At 35.2% G+C, this 15,595-nt stretch overlaps 1 long non-coding RNA gene across 2 annotated transcripts; it reads right to left on the reverse strand.

Annotated features, from left to right (window-relative positions):
- Positions 1–8,280: 8,280 nt before the first annotated feature.
- LOC145551869 (uncharacterized) lies at positions 8,281–11,193 on the reverse strand. Of its 2 annotated transcripts, XR_014087727.1 has the most exons (3): positions 11,145–11,193; positions 9,287–10,007; positions 8,281–9,177 (listed from the first exon to the last, which is right to left on the reverse strand). It is a non-coding gene; the product is annotated as an uncharacterized LOC145551869 (long non-coding RNA). The 2 variants fall into 2 exon arrangements; XR_014087726.1 differs by having other exon boundaries at positions 8,281–10,007.
- Between the last annotated feature and the right edge of the window lie 4,402 nt (positions 11,194–15,595).

Genomic DNA, 15,595 nt, shown 5'->3' on the forward strand with positions numbered 1-15,595 from the left:
TGCACCGTCTTTCAGCGTTTGTTTTATTTTGTATTATTTTCCCAAATGTGACTCGGTGTCTTGATAAACTGACTGGTTCAAAATGAAACCATTTTCATTTCTCAGAGCAGGAGTTCTGCAGGATGTGAAGTATTTGTTCAGACACTGAATATTATTAGAAGTTAACCAAGAAGTCTGACATGATTTGATTCACAGGAACTTTAAATCCTGTAGGACAAGTCCTCTCTCTGTTTGTCTCCTTATCTCTGAGTTTCTTCTGTTTTATTTGAGTGATCAAAATTAAACAGTGAACTTCATGCGAAATTTCTTGAGAAAAGCAAATAAGCCATGTCCTTCCTAAATAAACACAGCAGCTTGTTCTGCAGTCTCAGGCTCTTAAACCAATGCTAAATATGTTTAAACTTCATTCCTTAAGAAAAATAGTTTGTCAATTTATTGTTGGGAACTTAATACTTTTTTTAACCTCAGTTATCCACATGTTAATGGTTTGGATCGCCTCACTGTTTAAAATTCACACATGAACTGGGACTGTTGGACTCTATTTACGAAAATTAATGCAACATTTATTGACATATTTAAATTCATCCATCTCAAAAAGTTTTATATGTGGATACATTTTAATACTCAGAGTTGATATGGTATAACTTCACTGCAAAAACACAAAATCTTAAAGTGCAAAACTCTTAATGCACTTGAAATAAGACAAAACTAACAACTTCAGCAAGATATAGGAGCTTATTTTAAGTAAATAATTGCTTAAAATTGACAAAACACAACTGGGTCCACTGTTAGACTATTTCACTTTCATCAAGACATTTTTCACATGTTATAAGTGAAATAATCTGCCAACTAGAACTTTTTAAAATTTATATTAAAGAATTAATTACTTAAAACAAGCTGTTATATCTTGCTAAAAAGTTACTTGTAACTTAGTTTTGTATTATTTCAAGTGTAATGAGATATTTTCAATAGAAACTAGACCGAAAATACGTGGTAAGATTTTGTGCTTTTGCAGTTTTTTGTTGTTTTACATTTAACCACTAGTTGGCAGCAGAGTTCATGTAGAGCTGTAAATTGAGTCACGTTGCTGTATTTTTGTTGCTCCATTGCTTAGAAATTACATTTCACAACAAAAAAATCATCTAATAATCCACACAAATGAATCGTTCTGCTCTACATATTCTTGGTAGATTAGGGAACGCTGTGATGAGAAAAATGGGCCGACAGTTCAGGCCAGAACAGAAACAGTTCTTCTCTAGATGAACTATACGGTTCCTACTGAAAGTTCTGGATCCGTTTTGGGTTCAGAGGGGTCAATCTGATCAGATCCGATGGATTTCCACCTTCTTCCTCAACAAAACAATTGTTGTGTTTGTTCCTTAACTGGGTTGGAATGTTTTAGAGTTGCCTTTGTGCATCCAGTCCTTCCCGTTTTTCCTTCAACAAGAATTTATTCCCGTCTTCTCTGTGGTTATTTTAGTAACTGCAGGGCGACAGCAGATCCACCAGAGCAGCTTCTAGAGGCGATGAATGTAAGGTTCCTTATTGTGGAACTGCTTTTATCTCAAACTGCTCTCTCAATTTGGCACTCACTCACCATCAATTTAAAGTTTAAGACCAGATTCAATATGTTTAAAAAACAAACTGAACTCCGGCTGAGTCAAAAACATTCAGAAGGAAATTAAGGTCACAGGAAAAAAGAAGAAACAGACATTAATCTCAGATTTCTAACTTTAATCTCAAATTTCTAACTTTAATCTCAGATTTCTAACTTTAATCTCAGATTTCTGACTTTAATCAGAATTCTGGAATTTGTCCATGTTATTGTGAGTCTGTCACTAACTAACTAACAAACTAACCAACTAACCAACTAACTAACTAACTAACTAACTAACTAACTGACTAACCAACTAACTAACTAACTATAGTCTGCTTTTTCCGTTTATTTGGTTAATTTTGGGTTAAAATGAACATTTAAAACAAAGACCATAAAGTAAAAACAGGATTTATTTAATAAAAAAACATAAAAAAAAATAAGTTAAAAACAAGAATTTAAATGTTTCATTTTAATAGAAATAGTTATAATATTTTTTACCTTTTCCCACTTTTTCTATCTGGTAACAAAAATTCATCAAACCCCCTTCCTATAAAAACACTGTGCCTCCTCATGATGCTCTAATAATCTGGTAATCTGCGTTTAATCTGCAGACGTCTGGAAGTTTTGTTGGTGAAACTGTCCTCAGAAGCTCCTGCAGGTGAAGCTGGACTTTGAGGGAAGTTAAACATCAGCAGCAGCAGCAGGATTATTCCAGATGGATTAGGATCCTGAATCACTGGAGATGTTGGGATGTTTCCTCAGTTTTCCTTGAGTCAAAATCCATTATTCCACCCAAAACTGACCGGATTATTTAAATTTAACCTGGACTCTGAGTCACAGCATCAGATCCAGGTTTGTCTGCAGGATGTGGAGGATCTCATGGATTCATCCAGATCAGTTTAAATCCTAAAAGTCCCGTCCTGCAGCTTCATGCTGATTTTTCCGGGATTATCCCACGTATTTGGGAATGCAGCCCTCCACCTCCACCATCTCAGGCCAGCTCTCGTACTTGTTTTTGGAATCGTCGCTCTTTATGTGCTGAAACACACGAATGGATCAGATTTTAGTTTCACAGCAGATGAATGAGTCAGCAAATCTGGGTTAAATTAGTTTAATTTGATGACTTCACCTTCTCAAAGTTACTTTTCCCCGTCGTTCCTTTCCCACCAACAAACACCCAGTTATCCCGATATCCCAGGGAATGGATGGTGGAGCTTCCCAGGTCCGAGATCAGAGTCCGGGCCTCCTCATTTAACCTGACGGGACAAAAACCTGGATGACGGGTCTGATACAGGAATAAATAAATAAATAAATAAATAAATAAATAAATAAATAAATATTGACTTATAAAAATTATTGTTTATGTAAAAATGTATATAAATTGTAATATTAAACTATATATAACTGTTTATTATAAAAACAAGTAATTTATATAAATAAATTTATTAATAAATGTTGGTAAATAAATAAATAAATAATTTTAATTTAATTAATTAATTAATTGAAATAATGATACCGATGAAAAAATAATTAGTGAAAAAATAAGTAAAGAGGAATACAGACAATATGAAAATAAATTATTGACTGAATACAAGTAATTATGTAATAAAAAAACTAAAAATAAAGAAATGCGTAAATAAATAAATAGTAAAATATTTTCAGGTAAATACAATGATTGAAATAAATGGTTAAAACAGTCAATAAGTAGAAGTGAATAAATAAAAATGATAATAAATTAATAATAAACATTAGAAACTAGCCGTACCCTCCTACTTTCACAGTATCTCTATGCAAACGACTGTGTTGTATGGAATGGCAATAGCCAAGAGAATAATATTAACATTGTGGTTAATTGATAAAGTTCCTCAGTTTAAAATGTAGTTAACTGAATTTACTGAGATACTCCATTAGGAGAAATTGTGGTAAGACACCTTGGGCTCAGCTAATAAGTTCTGTAGTATCTGGCAGCCATTTTTGGACCTTCTCCCCAGTCTAAGATCCATCTCAGTGCTCACTCAGTCTCTTAGTACACCACCCGTGCCAGGTAGTACCATCTTGGAGTGTAAATGGTAAACTGTGCAGTGTAACCAGTTATTTCGATAATTGCCTGACTCATTTTCATTTATTTATTTTAAATAGTCTGTTTTTGTTTTCATTTTCTCTTTTTGGTGCCAGTATTTTTGATTTCTGTATGTTCTACTTTGCAATATCCATGTGCTTCCCTGCACTGTTACTATAGAAGGGGAAGCGTGCAGGACGTAGGTCTACCCGTCCACCAGAAGTCCTCTTGCAGAAGTAAACATGGAGGCTAACGGTGGAGCTTAGCTTACATATTTGAAATTGTTGTTCGGCCGGAGCAACAAATTAACAACTTAATACTCATATAGTCCGTTTAACTGGGATTCTAACCCTCTGGGACTTTAGTCAAAAACACCGTTTGACAAGGACTCCAACCTCTAGGTTTTTAGTTGAAACTCCGTCAACTGGGACTCTAAACCCCGTAGAACTTTAGTTAAACGTCGTTTAACTGGAACGTTTTCCGGGAGGCTTTACATCATTAAAATGTAAACAGTGAGAAAGAGAAATAAAAAGAAATTAAAAAGTAAAGATAAAAACATTAAAGAGATTTTTTAAAAAGAAAAGATTAAAAAGGTAAAATCATAAACACATAGGGGAGGAGGAGTCCGTCCGTCTTCCTCTCTGACCCGGATCCCCCACCAGCATCTTCAGGCGGCTCAGATTCAGCCCAACTCTCTTTAGCGATGGACTTCCTGAGAAACTCTGATCTTGTCAGTGAGGGTAGGAGAGGAGAGGGATGGGGGAAAGATGAGGGAGGGGGGAATGAGGAGGGGAACCAGTCATTCTGTCCTCAGTCGATGTCTTATCACTTTGTTTTGGGACACTCTGTTCCTGATAAGCAGAGGGCTCCATCCTAGTCAGACATCCTTGAGCCTGTTCTTCTGAAGCAATGGTCACATTGTTGTTCTTGTTGATAAAATGAAAAATGTTTGCAGTGAGCAGCCTTATTCCATGTTTGTTAAGATTGCGTCCGCCTCTTCCAAAGAGGTGAAAGCGCTGCCAGTAGATCCAGAGGTTATCGATGAAGGTCACTGAGCTGGCAGAGCAGGTTTTAATCAGCCATTTGTTTATCATAAGCAGCCTGGAATGTTTTTCGTCTCCCCATTGAGGTGATGGAATTGGACCACTGAGAAATAACTTTGTTTTTAATTTTCCCATAGTGTCCAGAAGAATATTAAAGTCCTTTTTCAGAATCTCGGATTTTTGCTTTGCCAGATCGTTGGCTCCAACATGCACAACTAAAGTCTCCATGTTTGGCTGATCAGTGGTTAGAGAGAGCACTTTGCGGGTCAAATCAGATACAGTGTCACCAAGAAAAGAAACCACTCTCGTTTTCTTGGGATTGCAAACATGACTGATTCCATTTACTGCCTCATCTCCAACAATAAGCACTCTTGGCATACCTTTCGTTTTCCTGGTGGTCACTTTGTCCTTCACAGCTTTGTGCGGTGGATGCGTTGGTTTTGCCTCCTTGCTGATGTTTGAAGGTGGGTTTTCACTCAGAGGCTCAGGCTGGAGTGCAGAAAATCTGTTTTTCATTGGGATTCCCATGGAGTCAGGATGTTTTGAGGCTCGGGCTGGTCGCTTTGTCCTTGGGAGCGGGGTCGGTGGAGCCGTTTTGGTTCCAGCTGCTTGTTTGCTATTCTTTGGCGGAGCATGTGTTGAGGTTGAAGGTGGGTTTCGGCTCAGAGCCGGCCACGCTGATTCATCCAGGTGAGGGGTTCTCCCAGTTAGTCGTCTCATGGGATCTGCAGTGTGAGATTTTTGTTTCGGCTTGGCGCCCTGAGTGATCCAGGGTGAGCTGCTTGGTGCGGGGTGTACGACCTCTCTGCTGATTTGAGAAAGAGTTGTTTCATATCCACAGGTAGCGTTGATCTCAAAGTTCACCTCCAGCCGTTGAATCTTTGTTTCTAAAAATTGAAGTCGTAGAATACTGCCAATGTCCTTGGGGTCGGACCGAGGCATTTTGCCCTAGTTCAACTTGGAGATGAAGAAAAGTGAGGTAAAAATAAAAGTGAGAAAATCTCCTGGTCCTTAGGTTTGAAGTAATCCACTTATGATGTCGATAAAGTAAATATAACCTAATATAACTAATCATGAAGCATTATTCAATAATCTAATGTGCAAAATGTAATGTTATTAACTGTGTGTTCTATGACTTTGTATTTTTGTGTTTTTATGATGTAAAGCACTTTGAAATGCCTTGTTGCTGAAATGTGCTATACAAATAAAATTTGATTGATTTTGTGGTCAGTCTGAAGAAGAATTGAAGCTTTAGCTGCAAAAGTTGGACCAACTCCATATTAATGTCTTCAGAATGTAAGAGTTTTGTAAACTATAACATATGGCACTAGAAATGTGTAAAATTTGATTTCTCAATTTACTTTAGAGAAGTAAATTGAGAAATCAATTTACTTCTCTAAAGTAAATTAGAGAAGTAAATGTGTTCAAAGCCAGGGATATTTAATATTTCCTGTGCTTCCTGGTTACCAAAGTCAAAAATAGGCAGTTTGATTTTGATAAAAATCAAGTTTGCATTGTAAAGTTATTTACAAAAAACAAACCAGTACCAAAATCTGAAGTGCCTGAAAATCTCCTTTTTGGTGGCTTGCCAGTCTTCTGAAATAATTGTGCCTTTATTTCCATCTGGTTTCATTTTCATTTTCAGCAACAGAACATATTTGCATTCTAGGTTCGTTTTGTTTTAAGGAAATATTTGCATTTGTAAAGGAAAACATGCAAAGAGCTTTGAAAGGAACTGAAAACCAAACATGAGGCTGAACAAAATCTGAGGGGAGATAAGAAAACATGACTGATTAAAATGAAGAGATTGAATACATGTAACAATGAATATTTATTTATTATTTTTTTTAAATGACACAAAACTTTTTCTCCTGTTGGGAATTTGGGTTGAGACTCTGGTTGTGGAAATTCATCCACTCGCTGAAGATTTCCCTCATTTTTCCTTTTCTTCTACTTTGTTCTTATAAACAAACCATTTTATAATGTATTTATGGTTGATTTATTTTAGTAGTGAAGTATTTTATAGAACTATGGTGATCATCAGAAACTGGTCCAGTTTCATGTAAAACGTGGTTGCATTGCATATTTTGAAAAGGTTTATTTACATTAATGGTGTATCTGATCTCTGCAATCAAATATAACAAATTTTCCCCCTGATTAAACCAGTATAAGACACATTAACACCCATCATCCAGATGTGAAGCATTTTAAACATCTGCAGTCGCTAAAAGTTTCTGTGATGAGATTAAACTCAAACCCTTTGACGTTTCAGCCTCCCGTGTTTGGAGGAAGAAAGAAACGGTCCATATTTGTTGGGCCTCGTTTTGCATGAATAATTGCATCGTGACGCTGATCGGTTCTGCTGAGTCCAGGTTGCTTTCATAGCTTCGTTTGTAATGTTGGGTCTTTTGCAGTGTTATAATAATGTTGGATTTTTCATTATAGTTTAGTTTTATTTCGTTGTGACTTTTTTGTCTAATTCAGTTAATTTTAATTTGTTTTTAGATATTGTTTGCTAGTTTTTATTAGTTATTGAAATGTATTTTGTTTAGTTTTTATTAGTTGTAGTTTTAGCAAAACAACCCCAGGCCATCATACTGCCACCACCATGTGTGTCGTGATTATGTTATTTTTCTATTTTTTTTTATCTCGTATGTGATCTTTTAGTCTCCTTCGTATTGTCAGACAAGCTCCATTGAGATTATTTATTAGTTTAATGGGTCTGGTAGTAATAAGACCTGGGTGTGGTCAGTGAAAAGGATAAAAAAAAGATACATTTTTTGTTCATTTATGATTTAATAAAGGAATGAGATGGTCTGGCTCAATGAATGAAGTCATAGTTTGTCTGAACTTGCTTTATGAGCTGAAATAACTGTGTTAAAAAAAGGAAGAACTGAAGAAAACCCACAATAGATTTTCACTCTATTTGTATGAAGGTTTTCATTTCTCCATACATAATAAAGGAACAGCTGGGACTGCGGCGCCACCTGCTGGAAAAAAATAGAAATCGCTGCATTTGGTCGAATTGAGCAGCATTATCCGTCTCCGCTTTTCACTCATTTGTTGGTTTGTTGCATATTTTCTTCAATGGAAATTTAAGTGCATGTAAAATGAAACCTCACAATACAGAGCTGTGTATAAAAAATGACAAATGGCTAAAATTCATTTATGTAAGAAATGTGGCTTTGAAAGCTTTCCTATGAAGTTTAAAAACAAACACTTGGTTTAATATAAAGCAGAAAAAATAACATTTTCACAGTAAAAATATAGCTAACGACAGAAATAAACAAATACAAATTATTTATATTTCAATGTGTTTAATGTTGCATTTTATTAGAGCTGTTTATGACGTTTGACAATAATTACCTTTCCTCCTTTGTTGCTGTGACTCCGTCACATTGAAGACTGAGTCTTCGCATTGTGAAATTAATAGAAATACAGAAAACACACATTAAATACAAGGAACCAATTGCTCTATCCTTGCAAGGCCTTGAAAAAATTAAGTTAATTTTATAAATAGATTTTTTTGTCTTCTAGTATTTTAAAAGCTCAACAATTTTTAGAAGTAATGAGGAAGCATATTCATTTTTTAAATAAATTTTATTCATATGTCACATGATAGTATAAACATCCAAAAGTACATTTCATAAAATATAAATGTTTATTAATAGCTTGTTGTAGTGTTAGTTTGTTTTCAATATCTCCTTGGTTTTATTCCATATATTATTCTCCATATTTATTCAATAAAAAATAAATGCTTTTGATTATTTCTGAGTTTTGCTTTTTTTGGGAATTATTGGTAATATGTTATTATGAATTTTAAACATAACTTGCAAAATATAATCGTTCAGCAAGTTGTGAAATGTGTTCAGTTTGTTACGTTTCTCGAAGAAGGAAGTTGCTCATGTCTTCTGAAGTTTTTCTGTTGTTTCCTTCTGGGTGAATGTGACTCTAGTGTAAAGCGCTTTGAGTGGTCAAAAATGATCGGATAAAGCGCTATATAAGTTCAGTCCATTTACCATTTATCATTCTGTTATTCTTGGTGCAGCGCCACCACAGGCCAGGAGGGGAACAGCTTTTCCAATTTGGATTGTTTGACACAGTGCAGTGTAAAGTGACCCACTTGAACTAAAAATGTAGCAAACTTTGGTTCCCATTTGAAACGAGTCCACTGGACTGTCAGGTATGAGAATCCCCGATGGTCCAAACACACCTTTAGCGTCGATCTGTGCACGTCCCTACAAGTTGCTTCAGTCAGGAATGTTTTACATTCCTAACCACACATGACTTGTCCTATGTAATTATACATTCACATGATTTATTTTTAGGTTTTTGCTTCAGACAGGTGCAGAAGCCTCGCCGTTTTCTCCGTTTCTTGAAGTTCCATCATTTTCATCAGAACTGGATGAGAACCGGGAGCCAAACAAGCAGAGCACACAAAAACCCGCCAACCCTAAAACTATCCAGAATCCAATGAACTAAAAAACAGAGAAAAAAATGGAAACAAATTTAAAAATCTCAATAGCACAACAAACCACTGATCGTCTAAATCAGGAGGTCCAAATCTGATCCTCGAAAGCTGCCAACCTGCATCCCGGCTCCAACACTCCTGACTTAGAGGATCAGCTGACTTCTCTCACCAGCAGCGACTCGGCTCTGCAAGCACCTGCTAATGAGCCACTCATTCAATCCAGGTGTGTGGAGGAGGAATATAAAAGTAGCAGGGTGATAGTTATTGAGGACCGGACTTTGGCACCAATCATCTAAGCTGTTGTGCAAATTTCATAAAAACAATATTTGTTTGTTACCTGCGACTCAGAATACCACAGCTGGGTTTCTTGCAGTAGCTCCTGAGATGAGTTGGAGTCGACTGGTTTACACCATTTCTGAGGTCCATCAGCCTCAATCGTTTCATAGATTCCCGTCCAGCTGGTCTTTGCACAGGCGTAATAACGGCCATCAAAAAACACAAATATCAACCATATTGAGGCTGAAATAATGGTGACACTAACGGCCTTACAGACTGATTTACTACATGATTTACAGTCAAACGTTCCAAGTGATTTACGGTGACATTTCATGGCAAATATTAGTAAAGAGACTACGATTGGTGGAACAATGAAACATATCAAAGAATGTGACTGGTTGTATCTGGAGTCACAGGGGCATGCGAAATCTGATTCCACCAGTTTCTCAAACCACATCTGGATCGCTCCAAAGCCTAGAGTAGTTGCTACTGGGCTTTTGAACAATTCTCCTTTCAGTTTAGAAATCCAGTTTTTCTTTAAATCCATAGTTCGCTCTATAACTGGGGAAAGACAGAGAGAAAAGTGAAATTATTGAAGCAATAAAAACATAATTTAAAATGTTTAAATGCTTGTTTCTTTTCAGGGTAAATGCACTGCATGCCTCTTCATTCATGAGTTAAAATGTGCTCAGTTTGACAAAAAGGGAGAAGAAAAGATACTGTTTGTGAGAAGAGAAAGATTCATCCGTCCTTTACTTCTTGACTGAAACTGGGCTGGAGGGGAACCAGTTTAAGAAATCCCCAGACCTTTCTGTCTCCCAGTATAATCCCTCCAGGTTGTTATGGCAGTAGAGGACAAAATATTCAGCTTGAGTAAATTACACATTCACATGTTCTGCTGAAAAAAGATGTAAAGGACATTCAAGTTCTCCTGAAGATAAAAGTACCTGTCATTTTATAAGAATTACAGTTAGTAATGTAACTACATTACTAACTGTAATACTATTTGTGAGTAATGTAACTACATTACTAACCAATCCACCACTTAATCAAAATAGAAAAATAAGTGCCTAAATGCAACTTCTTTAATATATTATTGATCCATATTCAATAGGGAAATTTAACACAAAAACCCAAAGTAGCTTTTTCTATTATAATGTGGATCTCGCTTTCAGTGCAATGTAAATATTTCAAGTTTAACAAAGAAAAAGAGATGTGAAAAGTTTCCCCAACAGACAAAACACAATTTGAGAGAGAGTTTTAGACAGGTTAAACCATAAGTTGTTGATTGTGTTTAAACAGCTTTTTCTTTAAGGTCTGACCAACAAACCATGTCAAATGTTTCCATGGGTGAGTTGAGTTCAGTCTGAAGAGCAGAAGCTGCAAAAGGTGAACCAAGTCCATATAAATGTGTACAGAAATCACAAAAGTTTAACTGTATAATAGACATTATGTGTATATTTATGTATAATTTATTTATAATTTGTGTAATTTATCAACTGTTGCTGGAAACATATGAAATTAAATCTCCCCATTCATTTCAAAGAAAAACAAGACGTTTTATATATATATATATATATATATATATATATATATATATATATATATATATATATATATATATATATATATATACACACACTCGTATATAGATGTTTGATTAAATCATATTTGGATTGTAGAAATAAATTATTTTACCGTGAGGAGAAAACAAAAGCTCCTTCTTGGCGGCGTGGCTTGGTTTTTCTGCTATAATTATGCCTTTATTCCTGTTGTGTTTCATGTTCACTTTTCAACCGCAAAACATATTTGCATTGCTAGATTACCTTTAGGTAAATGTTGGTGTTTGGAACGGAAAGATGCAAAGCGCTCTAAAAGGAGGCATGTTGTTGAGAGAATGAAAAACAAACATGAAGCTGGTGTGAAAGTTTGACTAATAAAACAAGACTGGTTCTTTATAAATAGTTATAAAGAATTTTAAAAACTTAATTGAAACCAACTTTTTCTCCTTCTTGTGTTCACTGCCGGGCGTTCAGCCAGGGTGTGGGAACTCTTCCCTTCGCCAATTAGCACTCTAATGTTTTCACTTCCTTCTTTTGATTTGTATCGGTAAATAAACCATTTATATCAAATTACTAAGCACTGCGTTTTGGTTGATGTATTTTTGAACCATGGAGAGAATCAAGTTGTACTGCATATTTTCTGCACACATTGTTTTTTGATACGTTTGAGTCCTCCACACCTTGTTGGGCCTCGTTTGCATGAATAATTTCGTTGCGTGAGATGCTGTGAGCTGGTCGCCCTGCGGTTCTGCTGAGGTGAAATAAAAGTCTGTGTTGCTTTGATAGATTCATCTGCAACGTTGGGTTTTCAGCAGTTATAGTAGCTGTAGTTTTTCTTATAGCTTAGTTTTATTTTGTTGTGACTTTTTGTTTGTCAAATTCAGTTATTTTTTATTAGTTACTATTAGATAAACATTCATTAGTTTTAGCTAAGTAGTTTTTGTTTTTTCATACTTTTGTTTAATTTTTAGTTGCAGTTTTCCAAGCATCGTATTGTGATTAACACAGATTGGGTGATGAAAACTCAACTAAAGAGACCATTTTGAAAAACAACTGACTGGTTTTTATATCCAGAGTCAGTAAGTTTCTCACAATCAAATTAACTAAAACATCCATCCATCCATTTTCTTACACCCTTGTCCCTTAGTGGGGTCGGGAGGGTTGCTGGTGCCTCTCCAGCTTATGTTTCAGGTGAGAGGCAGGGTACACCATAGACAGGTCACCAGTCTGTCGCAAGGCAACACAGAGACGCACAGGACACACGACCATGCACACACACACTCACACCTAGGGGCAATTTGGAGAGGCCAATTAACCTGACAGTCATGTTTTTGGACTGTGGGAGGAAACCGGAGTACCTGGAGAAAACCCACGCATGCACAGGGAGAACATGCAGAAAGACCAGGAATCAAACCCAGAACCTTCTTGCTGCAAGGCAACAGCTCTACCAACTGCGCCACTGTGCAGCCCTTAACTAAAACAACTAAAAGCAATTTATAATTCATCAACTGCTGCAAGTTGTCCATTTCCTGAAGCAGGAAAGCAAGCCCAGACCATCATACTGCCTCCACCATGTGTGTCTGTTGCTATTACGTTATTTTGTTAGTTTTGAGTCTCATTAAGGAATATGTGTGATATTTTAGTCTCCTTCATGTTGTCAAACAAGCTCAATTAGTTTATCGGGTCTGATAGTAATAAGATCTGAGTGTGATCAGTGAAAATGATGAAAAAATGTGGTTAATTTTAGATAATTTATCATTTAATAAAGGATTAAGATGATTTGGATTTCTGTTTGGGTTAATGAATTCGGCATTTTGATCACTATTGTCTAAACATGTTTTATGATTTGAAATAACTGTGATAACAAAAAGGAAGAACTGAAGAAAACCCTCATTAGAACCGATACTTTTCACTCTATTTGCATGAAGGTTTCAATTTGTCCATGAATAATAAAGGAACAGCTGGGACTGCGGCGCCACCTGCTGGGCAAAAATAGGAATCGCTGCATTTAGTCGAGTTGTGCAGCAGAACCTGTCTCCACTTTTCACTCATTTGTTGGTTTGTTGCATATTTTCTTCAACGGAAAATTAAATGCATCTAAAATTAAACCTCATAATGCAGTTTTACTGAGTGCTGTGTATAAAAATTACAAATATCAACTATAGGCTAGAATTTGTTCATTTAACTAAGAAATGTAGCACTAATAGCTTTTCTATAAGACTTCAAAACAAACGCTTGGCTTTATATAAAGCCAAGCGTTTGCACTGTAAAGTATCAGTGGCATAAATAAACAAATAAAAATGTAATTTTATTATTAAAATGTTTGACCATAAGCTTCTGTTTACCTTCTTTGTTGCTGTGACTCCATCACATTGAAGACTGAGTATGTGAAATAAACAGAAAACACATTAAATACATTTGAACTAATTGCTCTAATCTTGCAAGACCTTGAAAAAAGGAGTTAAATAAAATTAAATAACCAATTATGAATGCATTTTTTGCTGTCTTTTAATATATTAAAAGCACAACAAAGTTTCAGGGGTAATAAGGAAGCATATTCTAATTTTTCATTTTTATTCATTTAATACTAACATGTCACATGATAGTATGAACATCAAAAACTACGTTTCCTAAGATATAAGCAACTAAACATCAGTCTGCCAACCATTTGATACCTATTTAAACACAAAACAGGCAATAAAAAAGTATATAATCTTTGCTATGATACGGCACTCAAATGAGTCAATATACTTTAAAAAAAATAAAAACTGATCTAATCTCTTTAGTTTTATTCCATAGATTATTCCACATATTTATTCCATAAAAAGAAATGCATTTGATTAGTTCTGACTTTAATTTTTTTTGGTTTTTTTTAAAGTTATTGGTAATATGTATTTTAAACATAACTTTTAAAATATAATCATCTACCAAGTTGTGAATTGTAATCAGTTTAAGTTTAGGATCAATGGATTCCTTGGATCTCTTCACCGACTTCTTATGATTCTAATAGATCAACATCAATCAAAGCATTGGTAGGAATCACTTGATTTTTTTCCAACATTCATTGATCATTTATTTACTTCCCAAATCATTTTAACTTCATCCAACATGCATCAAATCAGGTCCTAAAATTTCACATCATAAAGTTTATGTAAGTAGCATTTAAAATTTAAGATCAGAAAACAAAAACAATGAAAAACAATAAAAAAGGAAATATTCCCACATAATCCTTTAGAAAAAAACAATCAAGGGAGATTAGAGATGACAGGTTTTTCTTTTTTGCTTGTCATGCTGATTATCTATGAACATTTATTTTTCAACTTAAAGTAAAGCGGTTTAAAATATTCATTTTCTTATAATATTTACGTTCTTCACCTACATATGAATGAAAAATAGATCAAACCACACACAAAATAATAAAGAAAGAGTAAATCAACTGACAACTTAAAATCCTTTCACCTTAATAGTAAAATATTTAGAAAATATAGCTGCGATTAGATAGGTTGTATTGTATGGTGTGAACAATTAGTCAATTATACTACATTTATGTACTCAAGAATAATTATACAAAGTTAGCATACCTTACAATCATTAGTCAGTCATGCCAGAAAAGTTTTATTCCTAACTGGCCTATTCTCGACAATTACATGAAAAAAGTGTAGAAGTATTTTTCTGATTTCTTTAAAAAAGTTTCGTTCAAGGTAGAGAAAGAAGTTTACTCCATGTTTCCTCCATTTCTTGAAGTTTCATCATTTTTGTCAGAACAGCAGCAGGAGACGACCAGATATATCAGATAAATTCCTCCCAATCCTAATGCTATCCAGAATCCAATGAACTAAAAAAACAGGGGGAAAAGGAGAAGCAAATGTAAACATTATATCTCATTAGCACAAAAAAAGCACTGGCCTATGCTGTAGGTTGTGTAAATGTAATTTGTTTCTTACCTGCGACTCAGAATACCACAGCTGGGTTTTGGCCAGTATCTCCTGAGATGAGTTGGAGTCGACTGGTTCACACCATTTCTGAGGTTCAGCGTTCTCAATCACTTCATATGTTCCTGACCAACTGGTCTTTGCACAGGCATAATAACGGCCATCAAGGAAGACTATGATCAACCATACTCCGGCTGAAATGATGGTGGTACTAATGGCCTCACAGACTGATACACATGATTGATAGTCAAATCGTTCACATGATTTACATGTAAACCATTTACATGATTGACAGTCAGAAAGTTTACATGATTTACCGTGACATTTAATGGCAGACATTAGTGAAATGACTATCACTGGTGGAACAATGAAACATACTGAAGTATGTAAAATGTTGAATCTAGGGTCACAAGGGCATGAATAATCTACTTCCACCAGTTTCTCCAACACCAGCTGGATCAATCCAAAGCCTAAAGTAGACGCCACTGAGCTCTTGGAAAATTCTTCTTTCAGTTTAGACATCCAGCTTTTCTTGAAATTCATAGTCCGCTCTACAATTGGGGAAGCACAAGCGGGAAAAAAAAGAAATTAGGAGAAACATTAACATCATATTAGCATGTATACTGGAGAACAATTAAAATATTTTTGCCCCGTC

This window comes from Poecilia reticulata, chromosome 6 (genome assembly GCF_904066995.2).
Source record: "Poecilia reticulata chromosome 6, P_reticulata-male-v2, whole genome shotgun sequence".
In the NCBI taxonomy this organism is placed as follows: domain Eukaryota; kingdom Metazoa; phylum Chordata; class Actinopteri; order Cyprinodontiformes; family Poeciliidae; genus Poecilia; species Poecilia reticulata.